Here is a 21,238-nt window from a genome sequence, read left to right as displayed (position 1 = left end):
GGAACATTTCCCTCCCTTCCATGCAACCAAATTTCGTTAAAATAAAAAGATGATACATGTAAGGGGATGGAGTTCTCAAAAAAATACCCCAAAACAACAATTACAGTGTAAATGTGGTGAAAAGATAAAAAAAAAAATGAGTTTTAAGATTAATTTTTTGGTCTCTATCCAAGCCCAACTAAGAGGGAACCGTCTTAAAAGACATTTTAAAGGTAAGCCGTCGCCGGAAGTGGATGCACTGTAGTTGAAAGTTTTGAGATATTTGTTGGTGAAGTCCTTAGTCTCTCTCACAAGATCACCGGTTAGGGAAAGCAATAACCCAAATAGAACGGCAGGGGAAGGGCAGATCTGCAGAGGAGGAACAGTCAACCCACGCCTCTAAAGTGGTGCATGAGGACCACGCACCGGTGGAATGGAGGAGGGGTATGGCCGATCTAAAGGATTGAAGAGTGGCGAGTCAGCTGGTGCGGCACGTGTAGCCAGCTGAGCTATCGGAGTGCGGCGGCAGGTGAAGACCACTCGCGGAAACAAATCGCGAGTGAGGTCCACGCGCCGACATTTTGGGCGTGGTTCCGCGCCATCCCAATAGATCGACGGGAGGGGAACGTCATGGTGGGGCATGTATTGACTGTTCATGGTCGGAGTGCAACAGAGCTAAGAAAATCCGTGCCGGTGGAAAAAGACTACCATAAAAGCATATCACAAATAGGTAGTGGAAATGAAGAGGAAAAAGAAAAGGAAATGGAGAGGAAGGTGGTGCCGACAACACTTGGAAGGATTGGTTTTCTTTCTTGATAGAAGACAGAGCTTCTCTGTCTAGAAAAGGAAAAGGGCAAGTTAATGCAACCTTTCTCTTTTGTTGCTTGGGTTTTTTTCATGTTATCATGTTAAAGTTCTACGACGCTTTAACGTTTGTGTATTTAGTATTCTCGACTTAATTTTCAAGGATATCTGAATAATTTAATATTTTACAATACAATAAATCTATAATGATATCAAGTTGGCCAAAAATTCAAAAATTTGATTTTGAATTCAATTTGATTTGATTTTGATAGAATCAAGTTGGATTTTTTATAATTTGTTACTCTAAGTTAGAGGTGTTGTTGAACCAATTCTAATCCGATTCGACTCCAATTCTAACTTTGGACTTGATTCTGATATTGTACATTTAACACCCAGGCCCAGCATTAAGCCCAAGCCAAGCCCGCGTACTAATAGTTTATTGAGGTTAATATGTATGAGAAACTCACTTGAGATTTAATGAGTAATTTTGAATAGGTCGTGGACCCAAAATTTATTTTGGTAGAATATGGATTTTTATTGGGCTTGACAATTAGATTAAAACCACGTAATATTTTATGGACGAAATGGAATATATTTATTTGGTAATTGGCCCGAATAATTTATGGGATGAGTTTGGTTATTTTAGAAATTGAGTAGAGGTCCATTAGTATTTATTAAATATTCGACCCATGTAAATACGAACAAACCAAAGAGATTATTTGGACTGCCCTAACCAGCCCAACCCATTTGTTAAGTTCAAACACTACCCAAGACTTGGGCCCAAATATTTGAAATGAACCGCACTTGATTACCCAAAGGCCCAGACCCGTTTGCTCTAAACTGTGAGACTCAAAGTACAGTTTGAAATTCAGCAGTGCCTACTATCATCAGACGGATGGACAAATCAAAAGGACTGTTCAGACTTTGGAAGACATGCATAGGGCCTATGTGCTAGAACACGAAGGGAACTGGGAGAAGCAATTACCTTTGGTAGAGTTTGCCTGCAACAATAGCTTCTAGGCCACCATTCAGATGACATTCTATGAAGTTTTATATGGCAGGAAGTGTAGATGCCTGTTATATTGGGACGAAGTTGGGGAGAAGAAGGTGATTGGAGTAGAAGTTCTATAGGAGATAAAAGACCTTACCATTCAAAGAAGGGATGAAAGCAACATAGAGTTGACACAAGGAGGACTATAGAGTTTGAAATCGGAGATTAGATTTATGTAAAAGTTTCTCCTATAAGAGGAGTTAGTGTGATAACCCAGACTTAGCCAAGTCTTCATCCATATTTTCGTTATCAGGCTATGTATGGTTGTTGAGCCATGCAAGATGGTAGAGGATACTTAGGAAACTTTGGACCTGATGCGTTAGGCATCTATGTCCACAAGAAAGGTCCACAAGGCCCATAAATTCCGGCTATCACATAGGTTTAGGGTTTTGGAAACCCTAGTGGACCTTAGGACCCACGCCCAATTCATCACTTAGTGTAACGCCCCAGTCCCGGATGGATAGGAGAGTTACTACTTGTCACTCAAAATCATGTCTCAATCATATAGTCATAGACTCCAAAGTTTTCAATGACACATACAACTCACTATTTCAAATCAACTACTCCAAAATGAATAATCTAAAACACCACAAAATCTCAAAGCAGAACAAAGCAAAGCAGAACTATTGAATAAAATGCTCAGATAACCAAAGTACCCTCTTTGTATTTATTCCACTATGCTCACGTAGCCTTATACATGATTTTGTAGTCTTGATCCCCAGTTGTACCATAAAAAATTATCTGAAAAATGTTATGGAGATAAGGGATGAATTATCAACAACTTAGTAAGCAGAGAACATATATTAATATGTAAACATGAGCTTTTTCAGAAAGTTTGGTATGTAAAAACAAAACATTTCATTCTCATATGCAGATCTCAAAAACGTGTTATCAGAAATTAGAGTGACTTTTCAATCTTTTCATACTCAAAAACCAACTGTTCATATTCAAAAATCATTTTCGTATTCAAAGAACCATTTTCATATTCAAAAATGCTTTGACATAACATAACTGAACATTTTCATCTTATCATACCATATTATATTGTATCATATCATATTATATACCATGTTTAACCTCCGTGGTAGGGTTGTGTCATCCCTGGTGGCCAAACCAGACAGTATCATATTGTGAAACTTTTCATTTTTAATCTCAGAGCCCCGAGCGTGTACACATGAAAGAACACATAAAAGACTACTTTGTTTCCAGAGTGGGTGCACTCATATCATATCATATCATGTTGGTACCAACCATATCACGTAAACCAGTATCATCATATCATAACCATATTCAGAATCAGAATTAAAGCAGATAAGTATGCCAAAGGTTTTTCATATCCATATCATATCAAATCACGTGCTGAACATATTCATATCATTTCATTTGATCAAAGATGGATCGAAATCATTTTCATATCATATGTACAAAAATCGCAATTTTCATATTCGCTCTTTTGCACATTTCAGAAACATGTCAAATATTGCTCATGTCTACACTATTCATGTTAAAAGCATTTCTTTTCTCTTTCATACATATCTCATGAGTGAATGCAAAACATATACTGAGGTTGTTTTTCACATTTTCTTTTCAAAACAGCATGCATATTTTTATAAATCAATCCCAGTTCATTTCTTTTTATGCAAATTTAGCATAGGAATCCTGCTTACTTGAACTTTTTAGCTTTTTTGAATCTTTCCACAATCGTGCTAAATAAATACCAATCGTCACTTATACGAAATACTAAACGTTACTAAACTTCTAAAATGATTGCTAAAACTCTCAATCTACTTAAATTCATACCACAAAAATAGCTTTGATAACTATCTAGTTAGTAGAAATCTAATAAATAATATTATCATCAAATGTATTCTTAACTTATTATAATATAATTTTATCAAATATGGCAAACCAACTTAAATTCATTTCAAAAATTAACTTAATCATTTTTAAAACTCACATCTCTATAAACTATTATTGAAGTTATACTTTAATACTACTAACATATAATGCACAAGAAAAATCATAAATTTCTTAAATAATAGTACTTCATAAAATATCCTTAATAATACTTTAACGTTAAAATAAAATCCTTGTAAAATTAGAATATATAGTCTAGTCAAAATTTAACACTTAGTTTTACAATTAAAACCGTAATTTCTTTTTCTGTAAACCATCGTTTATGGGCTAATATAATTGCCCTTGTAAAAATATGGATAGTTTAAAATATTAAACACAACCTAACTTTAAATAATATAATAGTTTTCTAATTACATTAAAAAGAAGCCCAATACAGTAAATTGGTATCTCTTGAATATTACCCACTTTAAATAATACACTAATTTATTAAAAAAAAATAAAGCCCATTTAAAATTGTTAATACAATATCTATAAAACACAACAATTTTAATTTAAAAATCAAACAATTCAACTCATTTAAAACTAAACATCCTAAAGCAAGAAGTATTTAAAATAAACCCATGCAAGAGCCCATACTACTAAAATTATAAAAACACTTTGGTAATGTCAAGAGACCACATGGGCTTGTGGCCCATGACCCACCCATCTCAGGTGTAGTACTGCTATCAGAGTTGCATCAAAAAGTGCTTACCTCACGGGAGAAGGTAGTGCAACGGTGGCTGAGTTATACTCGACGGGACAAGCATGGCGGCCTGGTTAGATGTCGACAGTGGCGCGATTGGGAACAATGGCAAGTCATTGTGGAAAGGATAAAAATTGTGATGAGATTGAGGGAGAACGAAGAGAGGAAGCACGGCGTGAGGGAGAGAGTAAGCTCATCGTAAGACTGAGAAGGTGTGCGACAGACCGAAGGTGACAGAAAGCTCTTGGCGGCGGCTTCTGTGGGGTCCAGACGTGTTGGGCTCTTTGTGAGGGAGGTGTGCAGTGGGTCATGGAGGAAGAGTTTGTACTCTATTTTTAGAGACTAAAACAGGGAATGGTTGGGGATGGTGGCTAGTTGTTTTCGTGGTGAAGGGTGGCAGCAACGTGGAGCTCCCATCGTGAAGTGGTGGCTGGAACCGAGGGAACGTGGGAGAAGCTTGCATGGTGGTGGTGTGTACGAGGTAGTGGCTGTGTGGTGTAAAATAGGATGCTACTTGTAGTGATTTTCGGTGTTGGGTTGGCGTGGAGGAGCATGTGGTGGAGGAGGGAGAGCGGTTCACGGTGATTGCGTGTCTCTCTTTCGGTGGTTCTTCTGCATGAAGACAACGATGGTTTTCTGTTTACGTGGCGTGGGTTAATGAGTTCGAGGATGGTGGTGAATGGATATGAGATTGTCTGGATCGCAGTGGGTGGAGGCTAGTGTTTTGTTGTTGGGTGATGTTAGGGCAGCCTCCATTGTGCAAGAGCAGTGGCTGGTGGTGCTGCACCATCTTTGTTTTTGTTGGATTAAAATAGGGGAGTTTGGACCTCGTTGGATTATGGCTGTTGTAATCTGGACGAGAGCAAGGAGAGCACCTCAGAAAAATGGTTGCATCATGAGTGAGAGCGCGATGTGGGGAAGGAAAAGAAAAACCAGGTCAGAGGGGAAACGAAAGCTTCGTGAAGTAGTTGCGGACATTTGGAACCGGAAAAAAAAAAACATGGGGTAATGAAGAATTAATAGGGGGATCGACGTGCATGAAAATGGTTACTGAGCTTTTCATACATGCAAGCAATGGTTACAAAGCTTATCCTACTTGCATGGTGGTTGGTTGGAAGAAACGACTTCAGGGGAAAGAAGGAGATCAATGTGCATGGGACATGCACGTTGCTTTAGGTCCAATTCGGAAAAAAGTTGTACCTACATCTTAATGGTAAAAGAACTTAAAATAAATGAAATAAAATAAAACTAAAGAAAATTCAATGCGAGTTTCGTGCTGGGCTTGGGTGTTACACTTAGTGCCACATGCCATTCCACTTGTGTCCTACACTAGGTGCAATGAACCTAGACGTGATATGGGGAAAAAGCGGGGTGAGAAACTTTATGGTTTCAGTAACCCGAAAGCTCCACATGCCTATCAGCAGTTGCTCACCTACCTTTTGTCACTTGTCACTCATGTAGAAGGCTTTTGCTTGGAGGAAAACCACCCCACTTGGCACTTGGCACCAACGTAGAAGGCTTATAGAGGAAGGAAAATGATGAGATGCATGGGGAAGGCCAAGCATCACTCGGCCAATGCACCCCTCACCAAACCACTCATGTTTGCATGCCACTTGTCAAGACCGTGTAAGTTCTAAGAAGATCTCATAGGGAAGTGGCGCCTAGGGGGAGTTCAAAGGGCTAAGGCATGACCCACTAAGGAGATAGGGTTTTAGTTTCAAGAGAGTGTCATGCCTATCAAAGAGTTTCAATTGTGTTTTGCCAAGTGACATCATGCATGGCTTTCTAGAAGATTGAAATGATTGGAAAGTGGAAGGGTTGCATGGGAAGGGGTGAAATCCTAGTCCCTAGGTTTCGACCAACACACACACTCCCTCACACATGCCACTTGTCACTCACTTGGAAACCCTAGAGGAAGAATCATGGGAAAAGGAAAGGTTGCACTGGAAATAGCACATGCATGCCTCTTGGGAATTTTTGAAGAATCTTGATGGGCAATGGAGGCAAGAGGAAGAGAGAGGGTCAGCTAGGGCAAGCAGCCTTGTACACGCCACCTATCCCCCTAGGGAATCAACCACACACCACCCTAGTTCTAGGAAGAAGAAGAAATGATTGTCTAGGAAGAAGAAAGGATTGTCTGGAGAAGACGATTTTCTTGAGAAGAGGAAGGGATTTTTGGCCAACACACCCATCCACACACCTCACTTGCCAAATGGTAAGCATGCGCACATATAGTTGCCCAAGGATGATTTAGAGTTGACTTTTTGACCTTTTTGCCATCAAGTACAATGAACCTAGACGCATGGAGGAGGGTATATGTCAAAATTAGGGTTTTGGATGGGAGAGCTTAATGCCACTTGTCCAAAGGACTTTTAGTTTCCCCACGAAACTCCATCATGAGGAAGATGAAGAGACTATTCAGCTAAGGTGCCAAGTGACACCCATGCACAATAACTTTTGGCTTTCTAAAGAAGGAGGAGGTGCCTATGTGACACCCCCAATCCCTACTTGGGATGGAATGGAGACTTAGAGCGTTAGGACATGCAACACAATATTACATACCCCCGTTCATGACAGTTAATATGCAATACATCCTAGTATGCAACTAGCAATATGCAATAATCGCAGCGGAAATAAAAGGTTAAGGTGAAAAATATGCCAGAATAACTAAAACATCCCAACTTCATTAGATAATCATCATGTTCAAAATACTAAAGTAGTATAGACTTATATACAAAGTCATATCATTCTCTTCATGCGATCTAAAGCATAAAGGACTTGGGCTATGAACATCAAAATTAAGTCAAACTTCCTCTCCAGATCTGACTCATCCTCAATCATACGAATCCAGTGCTCCATCAATCTCGTCTTGGTCAATCTCTGACACAACTTCTGTCATTCCGAGTGGAATGATAATGGTCCTATAAAAGGTGAGATTTACTCGAAATCTCAATAAGTTAAACAACTAACTGATACAAAGATAAATCAATCATGAAAAATGATAAATATGCAATGCATGAGATACGGAAAATCAGTATGCATGTCTCCCATCCAGATTCCTCAACATCTCTTAAAAATATGGAGACACGGGTTTTTACTCAGTAAGTAATTTCGTCATCATTTTTGAAAAGATATAAGTTTTTCATAAAAATTTCATCATAAACTTTCATCATTATAGACTTACATCATTATCTTAATTAATAACATAATGTGTAATAATGTCATAGTTCCCCATATGCACTGTGAGTACCTGTTGGTGACCTTAGTATAACTTACGTTGAAACTACGTTGTCTATAGACTCGTTCTTAATGCATCGGTAAATAACATAGCATCATAAAAATTATAACATGTACATACACCAGCGTTAGGTGTCATAACATGTTGACTTCGCTCTGGCTTTCTTTAAAAAGAACTCATTCGAAACCTGTTTACTGTTCTTCGTCAACCCGGGGGCTACCAGTCCTTTTATTAAATACTCCAGAGTGGACAGAGGAGTTCTACAAGGATAATTGCCCATCCTGGCCTTTGGGGTCGTGACAAAATGACTTTCATGCTATGCTTTAAAAAAAAAAATATTTTTCATGACATGCCCAAATGTAGTAAATTTCATGCAAAAAACATGACTTTTATAAATGTAATATGAAAAAATGGTGAAAATCTCATATGTTATATAAGTATGCACTTAATGTGTCATATAACATGATAAATTATACCCAAAATGATAATTGAAGAATAAATGAAACATTTATCAATAATTTAAAAGAAATTTATCAAAGTGTAAGCTATAGGCCAACTTACAAACTTTCGAAGAAATTCGAAATTAGCGCCGTAGCTGCTTAAATCATGTGTATACTAAGTTAGGGTTAATGCTCTTATGGATAGGTTCAAAATCAAAGGCTTTAAAAATTGGGTATTTACAAAAACACTCCTAAACTTTCAAAAATTTCCATTTAGGATTTAGACCATAAATTTTCACTAATTGCAAACGAACTCCAAATTTAACCAAATTTCATAGACTTCATATTTTTGGCATTCCAAAACCATCTATGCCCTTGTATTTTTAAAATTCAAAGTGAAACTTGTTCAATTAGTCCCAACCTGTGGCATGCACTTAGTTGATGTCTATGTGTATTTTCAATTATTGATCCCTATGAATGCATGCATATGAGATTTTCTTTAATCATTAATGATCACTAACATCTTTAGGGACATTATGAACTCTAATCCTTGAGTAATTAAGTTCATCCCAACACTTAATCAAAGCTAAGAAATCCTTAATCACCAATATGCTTAAAACCGATTCATGCTTGATAATCAAAACAAGATAGATTTAAAACCTATCATGGCATGCTTCTAATCACAAATTTAACTTTCCATAATCATGTTAGGACAATGTTAGATCATATCAAATCATGCTTACGACATGACATAGCTAAATTTCCAATTAAAAACATTCAATCATTCAAACCTTCTTTTAATTGACCCGGTTTTGCATTAAGCATCATAACCTTTTCAAAATCAACCAAATTCCGTACCAACACTTGGAAACAAAGCTTGAAATGCTAGGTAAGATCAAAAGGAAGAAAATTTACAAACTTTCGTCATCTTCCAAGCTCTCTAGACTGCCTTACACAAAAACACTAAAAAACTCACCAAAAGTCACTCGGTTTGCACTCTTTTGATCTCTAAGAGGGGGAAATGCTCTCAAGGCTCAAGAGGATGCTTGGAGCTGTGGTGTGGGTGAAATGAGAAGGGGAGGGAAGTATTTATAGGTGACCAATGGGTGAGGGACGTTGGCTTGGGTGCTTGGTGATTGGATGAAGTGGGAGGTACTCAAATCTGGAAAAATTCCAGATTTGCTTTCATGAGCTTAGGTCACTTGTGCAGAATGAAATAGTGCCCTAAACCGTCATCATTTGCTCTCCATAGTAGCTGCAAGGGTTCGGTAGATGACTCCAGGTCGTGCGGCATCATTTGGGTGGCAAAAGATCCCTCAACCCACCCTTGAAAACAGGTGAATGGAGGTGGTTTTGTGGTGGCCGAAAATCAGTTCGGTTTTGGATGTTTTTGGGCAGCCAAAATGAGTCAAAATCCTTCATGATGGTCATAGAACTTCTTGGTGATTGGATGGAGAAGGAGGTGACATGGGGTGGTGGTGCAAAACATGGCACCTCATGAGTTTGGGAGGATCTCATGAGGTGTTTAAGAACCATATTATCCTTGAGGACAAATCACAAAAATGTTAGGCCTAAGGGCAAAACAGTCCAAGCATTACAAAGGGCAATGCACAAAACCAATTGAAGCATTGTTTGGGCTTGTTATGTCATTTTTCTTAATGATATGTGGGATGGTTTAGTTAGGGTATTAACATGGTCTAATCATTGTTTAAGGAAGTATTAAGTCAAGAAAATTTGAATTAAAAAGTTTAAGTAAAGATTAAGCATGATTAAGTTTCAAAGCATGGCTTAAAGTGCACTAACCTCAAGTATGATGGTTAATGGCCTTAGCCAATTTTCAAAACGTAATTCGGGTACTTTAAGTGTGATTTGGGCTTAAGGAAACCAATGATATGGTGTATTGGGCCTTTGGTCTTTGAATGGTGAAATGAGTCCAAACATGGCTTTGGGCCGTAGGGGCTTGAAAAGGGCCAAGGGTCCAATCTACACTAAAGGCCTTATACCTTCCTATACTTAGGCCAAAACTAGCATTGATTTCCTAAGGGCTTGGTTCAAGGTTTCCTTGGGCTAGGCCCATGAATGTACTTAGGTCCTAAAAGCCTCACCAAAATTACTAATGGGCTTGCCTCTCTAATCCTTAGGTCATTAACACTAAGTACTAACATTAATGCTAATCCCACTATCAGCCTTAATCAAAGTGATTATCCTATAATTAAAAGCCTAATCTAGAGTACTTAAGGGTCAATCAAGGGTTAGTTAAGCGGGTTGTTACAGCCTATAAGAAGGGAGAGGTCGCGCACCAAGGAGTACCAACGCCATCCAAGAGGGAAGAGCACATGAGGTAAGGACCATTCACTTGTCTCTTACACACACACACATGGCCAAAGAGGAACAAGAATGTGGTTTCGGATTCATGAATTTTTTCACATATACACGTGCACACACACCCTTGGGAAGACTAGGGTTTCTCCTCAAGAGGGGAGAGAGGCCCGAACCACCATTTGCATTACGCAAGTGAATATGAGGCTTTGGAAAGGAAGGAGATCCACAACCACCATTCTTAGTTAAGCTAGGGTTTCTTTCATCATGAAGTTTCAGACTTGAGAGCGATGTCCGAATGCTAAGGAGCTCTTCTTACTGTGGGAATGGATTTCATGAGCCATATTGTGGCACCCCAAGCCCCCGTTTGGGATTGGACGGTGACCGAAACTCTAAGACATGCAACACAAGGCTACACACCTCTAGTACATGATAGATATTATGTAGTGCATTTATGTATACTAGTAGTATGCAATAAATAACGCATCGGAAAATGTAAAGTTTGTATAAAACTAAGTAACGCCTAAAGCAGTTGCATTAGCACATGGTACTGTAAGACTAAACATAACCCAAACATTGTCTTAACTTAACATGTTTTTCAAAAGTACTAGATAATATATATCCATTGTCTCCCAAAACATAAGTATTGAAAACTTTTTTCCAAAATAAGGGACCAATCACAAAAGACCTTGAATCAGGAGACTGAGAATTTCACTAGCACTAAGGTCCCTTCGCTAGTGAGATTCAAGAAAATACCCTTAGTCCTCAGGGGCATCGGGTTCTAGAAGTCCCAAACTGGAGGCAACTTCCTTGGCCTCTATTGAGGAATCCTTTGCTTGATTCAGGTATCTGGTTACAAAATCCAAATGGCTCTTTCAGTCTCAGTTTCATCCCCATCCTTGTTGAGTGCTTCTAAAAGGTCCTTAATGCATTGGGCCAAGACTTTCAAAAGAGCGGCTGTAAAGTCATAGTCGGCCTCTACGGTGAATTCGTCTTCCATTAACTTTTCCATGATCTTGAGTACCTATCACAGCTTCTACCATTCCGGGTGAGGAATGGTAGTGGAAACTACTACAATGAGATTTTAAGAAATATCATCAAGTAAGCATACAACATACATCAGTTAACATAAGTATACAAATGGCCAATCATAGAATGCGTGCATGAACATGTACTTGACATATGACTTGACCAAAAACTTGACTTATGCACTTGACATTTTCGAAATACATGTAACAGAGATCCTTAGACTTTTCAGAAAAACATTTTTGACACCATTTTCATGTTGATCTTTAAACATTCATATAATATCATATCATATCACGTGATTCATATAACGTGATTCATATCATGTGAGCTCATTGCCTTATTCTTATATCACATGGTGGATACAACATGGCTCCCCTAAGCACTGCATGTTCTTGCTAGTTACCGGACCACCAATGGTCCGTACACCATGGTGAATACGTCTTATTCACAACACAACAGTACTTTGTCAAGTTATTTGCCTTAGTCATGGCACCCACTAGCATTTGGTGCTACCTCGTTCTAGCATCATTTCCAAAAAGATCCATTCAAGGCACACCGACAATTCTTTGTCGATCCACTCCATTCTTAAGCACTCCAGAGTGGGAAGAGTTCCAATAGGGCATTCTCCCGTCTTGGCATTTGGGGTTGTGATAAAACATGTACTTGACTTTTCATAATATCATTTACCCAAATGCATGTGACATGAGACTTAAGACCTGCTTTTCCTCACACTTGACATTTAACGTATGAGATGCCGTGTATGCAAGAACATGCATAACCAAATTGGATCGTGACATCGTAATATATGAGCATGGCATGGTTTATGGACAAACTCAGAAGCATATTACACAAGGAACATCAAAGCACTAAACCCAAACATACACAAACATGCTTGGCCGAAACTTATGGGGTTCATTAGCATTTGAAATTCATTTTGGCTAGAGTTTTAATTAGTTTTTTGTTTAAATACTCTTTGTAGCCTTATTTTAAGTTTATGAAATTTGATGAATTTATTCATTGTGAGTTGAGTTTATCTCTTGTTCTTGAATGAACTTTTAAATTTATCAAAGGCAAATCACAATATTTGTCGCATTCTTCCTTATAATTTAGGTTCTTGAGACAGGTTTTTCAATTGGTCTAGATTTTTATATAATCTAGGTTCTTGGAACGTGTTCCTCAACGGGTCTAAATTTTTCATTGGCTTGATTTTGGCTTTCTTGGGTGAGTTTTCAAATTGATTGTGGGTTCAAGGGATTGCATTCCCATGGGTTAATAGCATTTGGTATTCAGAGCTCGGTTTCCAATCAGGTCTGATTCTATCTTTTAATTCTTGCATCTTTAAATTTAATTCTAGGGCTTCATTGTTCTGGGGTTACAAAAAAAATAAAAAAACAGAAAGTAGGCTGTCGAAATTCTTAGGTTTTTTATTTGGCTAAAATTTGCATCACTTAAGGTTTCTCACATCTCTAAGTTTGTCAACTGCTTGGAGTGTTGTTCCATTGATTCTCTTCTATTTCATTATTAATTCTTGTGTGTTTGAATTAAATTGCTTGATTTTCACAGTTGAATATTGTTGTTTGTGATTGAATTAGAGAAAAGAAAATAAAAGAATGGAAAAAAAAAAGAAAAGAAAGGAAAAGAAAAAAAAAATTCAAAAAAGAAAAGAAAAGGTAGCGTATTCAAAGGTTGCTACAAAGTTACAACAAAGAGAAAGAAAGACATTTGTTGATTGAGCTTTATCATAAAAGGGGCATAATACATCTTTCTAGTTGGTATCTTGTTTTATAGTTTTTCTTTCCCTCGTATAAATCCCTTGATTCTCGTGTCATTTTATTCCTTCCTTATTTCTTGTTCTTGTTTCTTGAACTTATTGCTGGTTGGAATAATAAAAGGTTGTATTGTCTTGATTTAATTCAACTAGTTCTTACAGAGCTTGAGTAGGAAAACTATTGAGGTAAAAGGTAAGAGAATGTGAGACTATTATCGGGAAAAAATCAATTAAGAGTGAAACAAGAGTAGAGTGCCATTATTCGAGTGTAAACACGTAAGAGAGTGTATGAGGTTTTCCACTAACATTATTTTTGTGCAGCATATTACGATGTCTCATAGGAGTGACTCATCACCAAAGGAGATGACAAATAACTCATCCTTTGTGTTGTAAGCCATGCAACAACAATTTGAGCGGTTGAACTTGGTGTTGGGTGAAGTGAAGGATAGGATGGATCAACGAGATGCAGTGTTGCAGAAAACTGCAATGTGGGAGAGATAGGAGGAGGCGTGAGCCTAGTATTGAACATAAGTGTAAGAATAAAGAGTATGGTGAGTCTCTTGTTGCCAGCGTGCTATCAATACACAAATTAAGATGGATGATACAGAGCAGCAGAGTGAGAACATTTTTTATACTATATGCCACATCAACAACAATGTATGTAGTATGATCATTGATGGGAGGAGTTGTATTAATTTGACTAGCACTACTTTAGTTGAGAAATTGAATTTACCTACCTTGAAACACCATAGACCATACAAGTTGCAGTGGTTGAGTGATTGTGGGGAGGTTAGGGTAAATAAGCAAGTGCTAGTTTCTTTTTCAATTGGAAAATATTAGGATGTGGTGCTTTGTGATGTAGTGCCTATGCATGCTGGCGATATTTTGTTGGGGAAGCTATGGCGGTATGATAGGAAGGTGATCCATGATGGTTAAGGAACATGTACAGTTTTGAAAAGGATGGAAAAGCAATCAAACTTGCTCATTTACTCCAACACAGGTCCATGGGGACCAACTAAAACTGAAAAGTGAGGTTGCTCAAAAAAGAAAGAGTGAATATGAGAGTGATCAAAAAAGAAAGAGTGAGAGTGAGAGTGATCAAAAAAGAAAAAGTGAAAAAGAGATTGAGCAAAAAAGCAAGAGTGAAAGTGAGATTGAGCTAAAAAGCAAGAGTGAAGGTGAGATTGAGAAAAAAAGAAATAGTGAGGCTAAAAAGGAGAAAGAGAGAAAAAAGATGAGGGTGAGACTGAGACCTCAAGAAAAAGAGAGAATGAGTTGAAAAAAATTGTTAGGTCGAGAGTTCAAAAAAAGATGAATAAAAAAGAGAGTGGCAGAAAAAAAGAGAATGAAAAGAAAAAAGAGAGTGAAAGGGAAAAAAGAGTGAAAAAAAAAGAGTAGAAAGAAAAGAGAGAGTAAAGAAAGTGAGAGAAAAACAAAAAGAAAATTGAGTTTTTATGCTAAGGCAAGTTTTAATACTAACGAACTTGACGTATATTTGCCTAGTATTATTGTCTCTTTGTTGCAAAGATATGAGATCGTGTTTCCTAGCGGTGTGTTTAGCGAATTGCCACCTATTAGGGAGATAGAGCACTATATTGATTTTGTGCCAGGTGTGACAATTCATACCCGACCTTTCTTTGAAGAACATGAGTCAATGACACACTTGAAGGGACAAGGTAAGTTGTTGACTAGAATGCATGCTAAGTGGGAGGATTGTATTGAGACTTTTCCTCATGTAATCAAATACACACATGGCGAGGAAAATTTTGTGGTTAATGCATTAGCATGAAGGTATGTCCTTATCTTTATTTTAAATGCAAAGTTATTGAGATTTGAATATGATAAGAAATTGCATGCTAATGACGATGACTTTGCTAGTGTGTATGGAACATGTGAGAAGGCATCGTTTGGTAAGTTTATAAACTAGATTGGTACTTGTTTAGAGAGAATAGACTTTGTGTGCCTACTAGTTTTATGCGTAAGTTGCTTGTGTGTGATAGACATGGTCGTTTGTTGGGTAACTTTGGTATAAAGAAGACTTTAGACGTGTTGCATGAATGTTTGTGGGAGTATCATTTGTCATTCATTAACGTGTTGCATGAACATTTTTGGTCATTTCGAGTTTTTGGTCATGCCTTTCGGTTTGGCAAATGCTCTAGCAGCATTTATGGATTTGATGAATCGGATCTTCAGGCAAGTACCTAGACAGATTTGTAGTAGTGTTCATAAATGACATACTAATATATTCCCGTAGTAATGAAGAACACTAGGAGCATTTAAGAATTGTGTTGAAAACATTGCAAGAAAATCAACTCTACACCAAGCTTAGTAAATGTGAGTTCTAGCTCAAGGAGGTGAAATCTTTGGGACATGTCATTTCTAGCAAAGGAGTGGCAGTAGACCCTGCTAAGATTGACACGATGACAGAATGTCAAAGGCTAACCAATGCACATGAGATACATAGTTTCCTTAGATTAGCAGGATACTACCAGAGGTTTGTAGAAGGGTTTTCTAGACTCTCTAACCCTTTGATGGCACTTACAAGGAAGAATGTCAAGTACGTGTGGAGTGAAGAATGTGAGAAGAGTTTTCAAGAGCTGAAGAAAAGATTAACCTCTGCACCTATATTGGCTTTACCTGAACCGCACAAGCCTTGTGTAGTTTACAATGACGCTTTGAAGATAGGTTTAGAGTGTGTTTTGATGCAAGAAGGAAGATTTGTCACTTATGCTTCGCGGCAACTCAAGGATCATGAACAGAATTACCCAATGCACGACTTAGAACTGGTTGTAGTAGTCTTTGCTTTGAAAATTTGGAGGCATTACCTGTATGGGGAGAAATGCTAGGTGTGCACAGATCACAAAAGCCTCAAGTATTTGTTCACTCAGAAGAATCTGAATATGAGGTAGAGAAGATAAGTTGAAACCATTAGTGATTACCAATGCGAGATTAAGTACGATCCCAGCAAAGCTAATGTCATAGCAGATGCTCTTAGTGATTCCTAATATCACCAAGGAGAGAAAATTCTGAAGTTAGAAGGATCACAACATTTCACCATCAGAAGAGATGAGATGATACGTTATAAAGAGAGAAAAGTGATTCCTAATATCACTGAGCTAAAGGAAAGAATTAAGATGGGTTTAGAATGTGTTTTGATGCAAGAACGAAGATTTGTCACTTATGCTTCACGGCAACTCAAGGACCACGAACTGAATTACCCAACGCACGACTTAGAACTGGCTGTAGTAGTCTTTGCTTTGAAAATTTGGAGGCATTACTTGTATGGGGAGAAATGCGAGGTGTGCACAGATCACAAAAGTCTCAAGTATTTGTTCAGTCAGAAGAATCTGAATATGAGGTAGAGAAGATAGGTTGAAACCATTAGTGATTACCAATGCGAGATTAAGTACCATCCCAACAAAACTAATATCATAGCAGATGCTCTTAGTGATTCCTAATATCACCAAGGAGAGAAAATTCTGAAGTTAGAAGGATCACAACATTTCACCATTGGAAGAGATGAGATGATACGTTATAAAGAGAGAAAAGTGATTCCTAATATTGCTGAGCTAAAGGAAAGAATTATAAGGGAGGCTCATTGTACCCCTAAAAGCGTATGACCCATGACCAAAAGCCTTTGCTACTAGTACCATGTGTCATGCATGAATAATACTATGTACCTGGACGTGATAGTGGGCTAAGAGGGATAGAGAAACATGTTTGGGAAGCCAAGTGAGGGCATGCACGCCAACCCTAGTTTGGTTGCCAAATGTCATGCATGCAAGAGACATTCTAGAAGAAAGTATGAAAAAATGACCTAGAGAAGGCCAAGAGACTTTCGGCCAACTCACCCAACACGCCTACACCATGCCACTTTGCAAGAGTTTGAAGTTCCAAGATGGGTTTTCATAGGGAAGTGGTGCCTAGGGAAGACCAAATGGATTTTGAAGAGGGATTTGCATAAGGAAGCCCAAAGGACAAAAGGGGGGTTCGGTTTCCTACACCACATGCCCAACGAAGAGATTTCTTGAGACCTTGCTACTTGTCAAACTTGCAAGGACTTTTTAGAGTTACAGAAGAGATTCTTGGAAAGTGAAAAGCCACCTAGGGAAGGGTCACTAGAAGATGAAGAATCACATAGGAATTGGGGAAGGAGATGGACAGCTAGGGCAAGGCACACACCTATGCCATGTGTCACACATGCAAAGCTTCACTTTTGGAATATGAAGAGACCTAGAGATCGAATTACCTTTCTACCCTAGGATACATTGTATGATATGAACCCGTAGGAATGGAATCCCTTGAACCCACAATCAATTTGAAAACTCACCCAAGAAAGCCAAAATCAAGTCAATGGATGGAGAATCTAGACCCGATGAGAACTCGTTTCAAGAACCTAGATTATATTAAAATCTAGACCCGTTGAATAACCTAGATTACAAGGAGGAACGTCACAAAGGTTGTTATTTGCCTTTGATAAGTTCAAAAGTTCAGTCAAGAACAAGAGGAGATAAACTCAACTCACAATGAATAAATTCATCAAATTTCATTAACTAATTAAAATGAGGCTACAAAGAGTATTTAAAACCAAACCTAATCAAACCCTAACCAAAATAAATCCCCATCTTCCAAAAGTACTCCTGAGTGAATAGTGCCGTGGCTACAGTACCTTGGCTACAGTAACTCGCTACAGTACCTCTTTAAATCCTAGTTCCTAAAAAGTAACTTTCCAAATAAGCCCTTGGCCAAAATACAAGGCCTTCCCAAAAATCCTAGTTTATAAGAAATAAGACATATGTGGGTCAAGCATCCTCAAATCCAATTATTCTAGACTAATTCTTATAACTAATAAAATATGCCCATTTAATAAAATAAACAAGTCCATGGCCTTCAATCACATAATCATAATAATAGGCCCTAATTCATGTTGCACAGTTCCATAGCTTGTATCACGTGGATGGTCACTGGATCTCCTTCTCTCAAGCCCATATTGAATATTCGGGTCTTGCTAGACTCGTCCCAAGTGGATTGCACCAATCCTTGCATTGCTTATTTGATCTTCTTAACTCTTAATCTTGTAATTGGCCTATCTAGAACTTGCAAAGGATCTTTATGTCTAGGCCCACTTTGGTTCCCATCATTCCCCCTCTCATCAAAAGGATTTGACCTCGAATCTCCACCTAGATCAAAGGGAAAGAGGTTAGTAACATTGAAAATAGCAGAAACATGATACTTACATAGAAGATCCACTTTATATGCATTTTCTTTAATTTTCTCAAGAATTTGAAAAGGTTCATCCAAGTTATTCCTGTCATCAACAAACAAAAGCATCAAATTTAAAGGCGTAAGTGGATTAAAATCATAAACAATGTCAAACAGAGAATAAGAAATAATAGTATGCAAGATTTTATTATATGCACACTCTAATAAGGGCAAATGATACTCCCGCAAACATCCACGTAACAATTCAATGAATGGTAAATGATTCTCTCACAAAAGTTCTTGAAACACACCTAAAAGCTTTCGTTACACCAAAATGACCACTCTAGTTATATGCAAACTCAATGAATGGCAAGCAATACTACCACAAACGTTCATGCAACACGTTAATGAATGACAAATGATACTTCTACAAATGTTCATGCAACACGTCAATGAATGGCAAATGATACTCCCACAAATGTTCATGTAATACATCTAAAATCTTCTTTACACCAAAATGATTCATCAAACCAAATCCATGCACAAGCAACTCACGCATAAGACTAGTAGGCTCATAAAGTTTATTCTCTTTAAACAAATACCAATTTAGTCTATAGAACTGACCAAATGATGCATTCTCACGTACTCCATACACACTAGCCAAGCCATCATCATTAACATACAACTTCTTATCATATTGAAGTCTCAATAACTTTGCATCTAAAATGATGACAAGGACATACCTTCTTACTAAAGCATCAACCACAAAATTTTCCTTACCTTGTGTGTACTTGATTACATGAGGAAATGTCTCAATGAATTGCACCCACTTGGCATGCATTCTATTAACCTTACCTTGTCTCATCAAGTGCATTAAGGACTCATGTTCTTCAAAGAGAGGTCGGGTACGGATTGTCGCACCTAGCATAAAATCGATGTATTGCTTTATTTCTCTAATAGGTGGCAATTCACTAAACACACCACTAAGAATTATGACCTCATATCCCTGCAACAAAGAAACAACAATACTGTGCAAAGGGTCGTTAAATTCATTAGTATAAAAGATTACCTTAGCATAAAAATTGACTTTTTTTTTCGTTTCACTTTGCAATCTCTCTTTGTTTTTCCTCTCGTGGCTCACATCTTTTTTCTTGACTCTCAACCACCTTTTTATTTTCTTTTTCGCTCACTCTTTCTCTTATATTTCAGCTTCATTCTCTTTTTTCCTCTCACTCTCTTTTTCCTTTTCACTCTCCTCTTTTTTTGAACTCTCGACCTCACAATTATTTTTCAAATCATTCTCTCTTTTTCTTGAGGTTTCAGCCTCACCTTCATCTTTTTTCTTAGGTGGTTCGCTCTTCCCCTTTGTTACAACTTGATCATTTTTGTCCTACTTTGATTTCCAAGGAGTGCTAGAAACCGAAATATACCTTGCTGTACCCTTTCTCTTTAACTGCCTCTCCACCTTCATAGTTATGTGGACCATGTCCTCTATGTCCACATAATGTTGCAACTCAACTACATTGGCTATCTCTCTATTCAACCCAGTAAAAAATCTAGCCATCGTGGCCTCTCGATCCTTCACTACATTAGTTTTTGGTAGAGGTCTCTATAGTAGTGGCTAGGTACAAATCTCCGTCTCATGATAGCTTTCAATTCTCTCCATGTTTCTACAGGCCTCTCAAGATTCCTCCTCCTATTGGTCACTAATTGATCCTACCAAATAACCGCATAATCAATGAACTCAATTACCGTCAACTTCACTTTCTTCTCCTCAGAGTAATTATGACAATCAAACACTAACTCTATCTTTTTTCCCACTCTAAATAAACTTCAGGGTCAGTTCTATCTTGGAAAGATGGTATTTTCATTTTGATGCTCCCAAGGTTCCTATCTACTCCATCTCGACCCCCTGGATTTCTCCTAAGTCCTCTTTCATGCCTAACTCCTCTATGTCTACCCAATCCAACTTCAGATGTTAGGTATTCATCATCCTCACCATACTCTCCATTCTCATTTACATTCTCAATACTAGATTCACGTCGCCTCCTATCGCTCCCACCTTGTAGATTTCTAATCACTGTTTCTTGATAATCCATCATATCCCTCACTTCTCCTAACACGAAGTTCAACCGCTCAAATTGTTGTTGCATGACTTGCAACGCAAAGGATGAGTTATTTGCCATCCCCTTTGGTGATGAGTCACTCCTATGAGACATCGTAATGTGCTGCACAAAAAGAAAGTGGAAAACCTCACACACTCCCTTACGTGTTTACACTTGAATAATGACACTCCACTCGTATTTCACTCTTAGTTGTCTTTTTCCCGATAATGTTCTCACTCTCTTGCCTTTTACCTCAATAATTTTTCCGCTCAAGTTCTTTAAGAACTAGTTGAACCAAATCAAGACAATACAACATTGTTTTATCCCAACTAGTAATTAAGCCCAAGAAACAAGAACAAGAAACAATAAAGGAATAAAATAACATGAGACTCAAGGAATTTATATGAAGAAAAGAGTAATTACAAAAAAAGATACCAATTAGAAAGATGTATTCAGTCCCTTTGATGATAAAACTCAATCAACAAATGTCTTTCTTTCTCTTTCTTGTAACTATGTAGCAACTTTTGAATATCCTAACTTTTTTTTTTCCTTCTTCCTCTTCTTTTTCTTTTTGTTTGATTTTTTTTCTTTTTTCTTCTTTTCCTTTCTCTAAATTAATCACAAACAACAATATTCAATTGTGAAAATCAAGCAATTGAATTCAAACACACACAAGCATTGACAATAAAGTAGAAGAGAATCAA

The 21,238-nt window shown here is 37.7% G+C and overlaps 1 long non-coding RNA gene across 1 annotated transcript; it reads right to left on the bottom strand.

The window, feature by feature from the left end:
• Positions 1-233: 233 nt before the first annotated feature.
• On the bottom strand, positions 234-21,068 carry LOC121237680. The gene is made up of 3 exons (XR_005934955.1): positions 21,057-21,068; positions 12,348-12,350; positions 234-518 (listed from the first exon to the last, which is right to left on the bottom strand). It is a non-coding gene; the product is annotated as an uncharacterized LOC121237680 (long non-coding RNA).
• Between the last annotated feature and the right edge of the window lie 170 nt (positions 21,069-21,238).

This window comes from Juglans microcarpa x Juglans regia, chromosome 6S, assembly GCF_004785595.1.
Source record: "Juglans microcarpa x Juglans regia isolate MS1-56 chromosome 6S, Jm3101_v1.0, whole genome shotgun sequence".
NCBI classification, from domain to species: Eukaryota; Viridiplantae; Streptophyta; class Magnoliopsida; order Fagales; family Juglandaceae; genus Juglans; species Juglans microcarpa x Juglans regia.
Note: the sequence above shows the minus strand (reverse complement) of the source record. Positions and strands in the feature narration are given on the sequence as shown.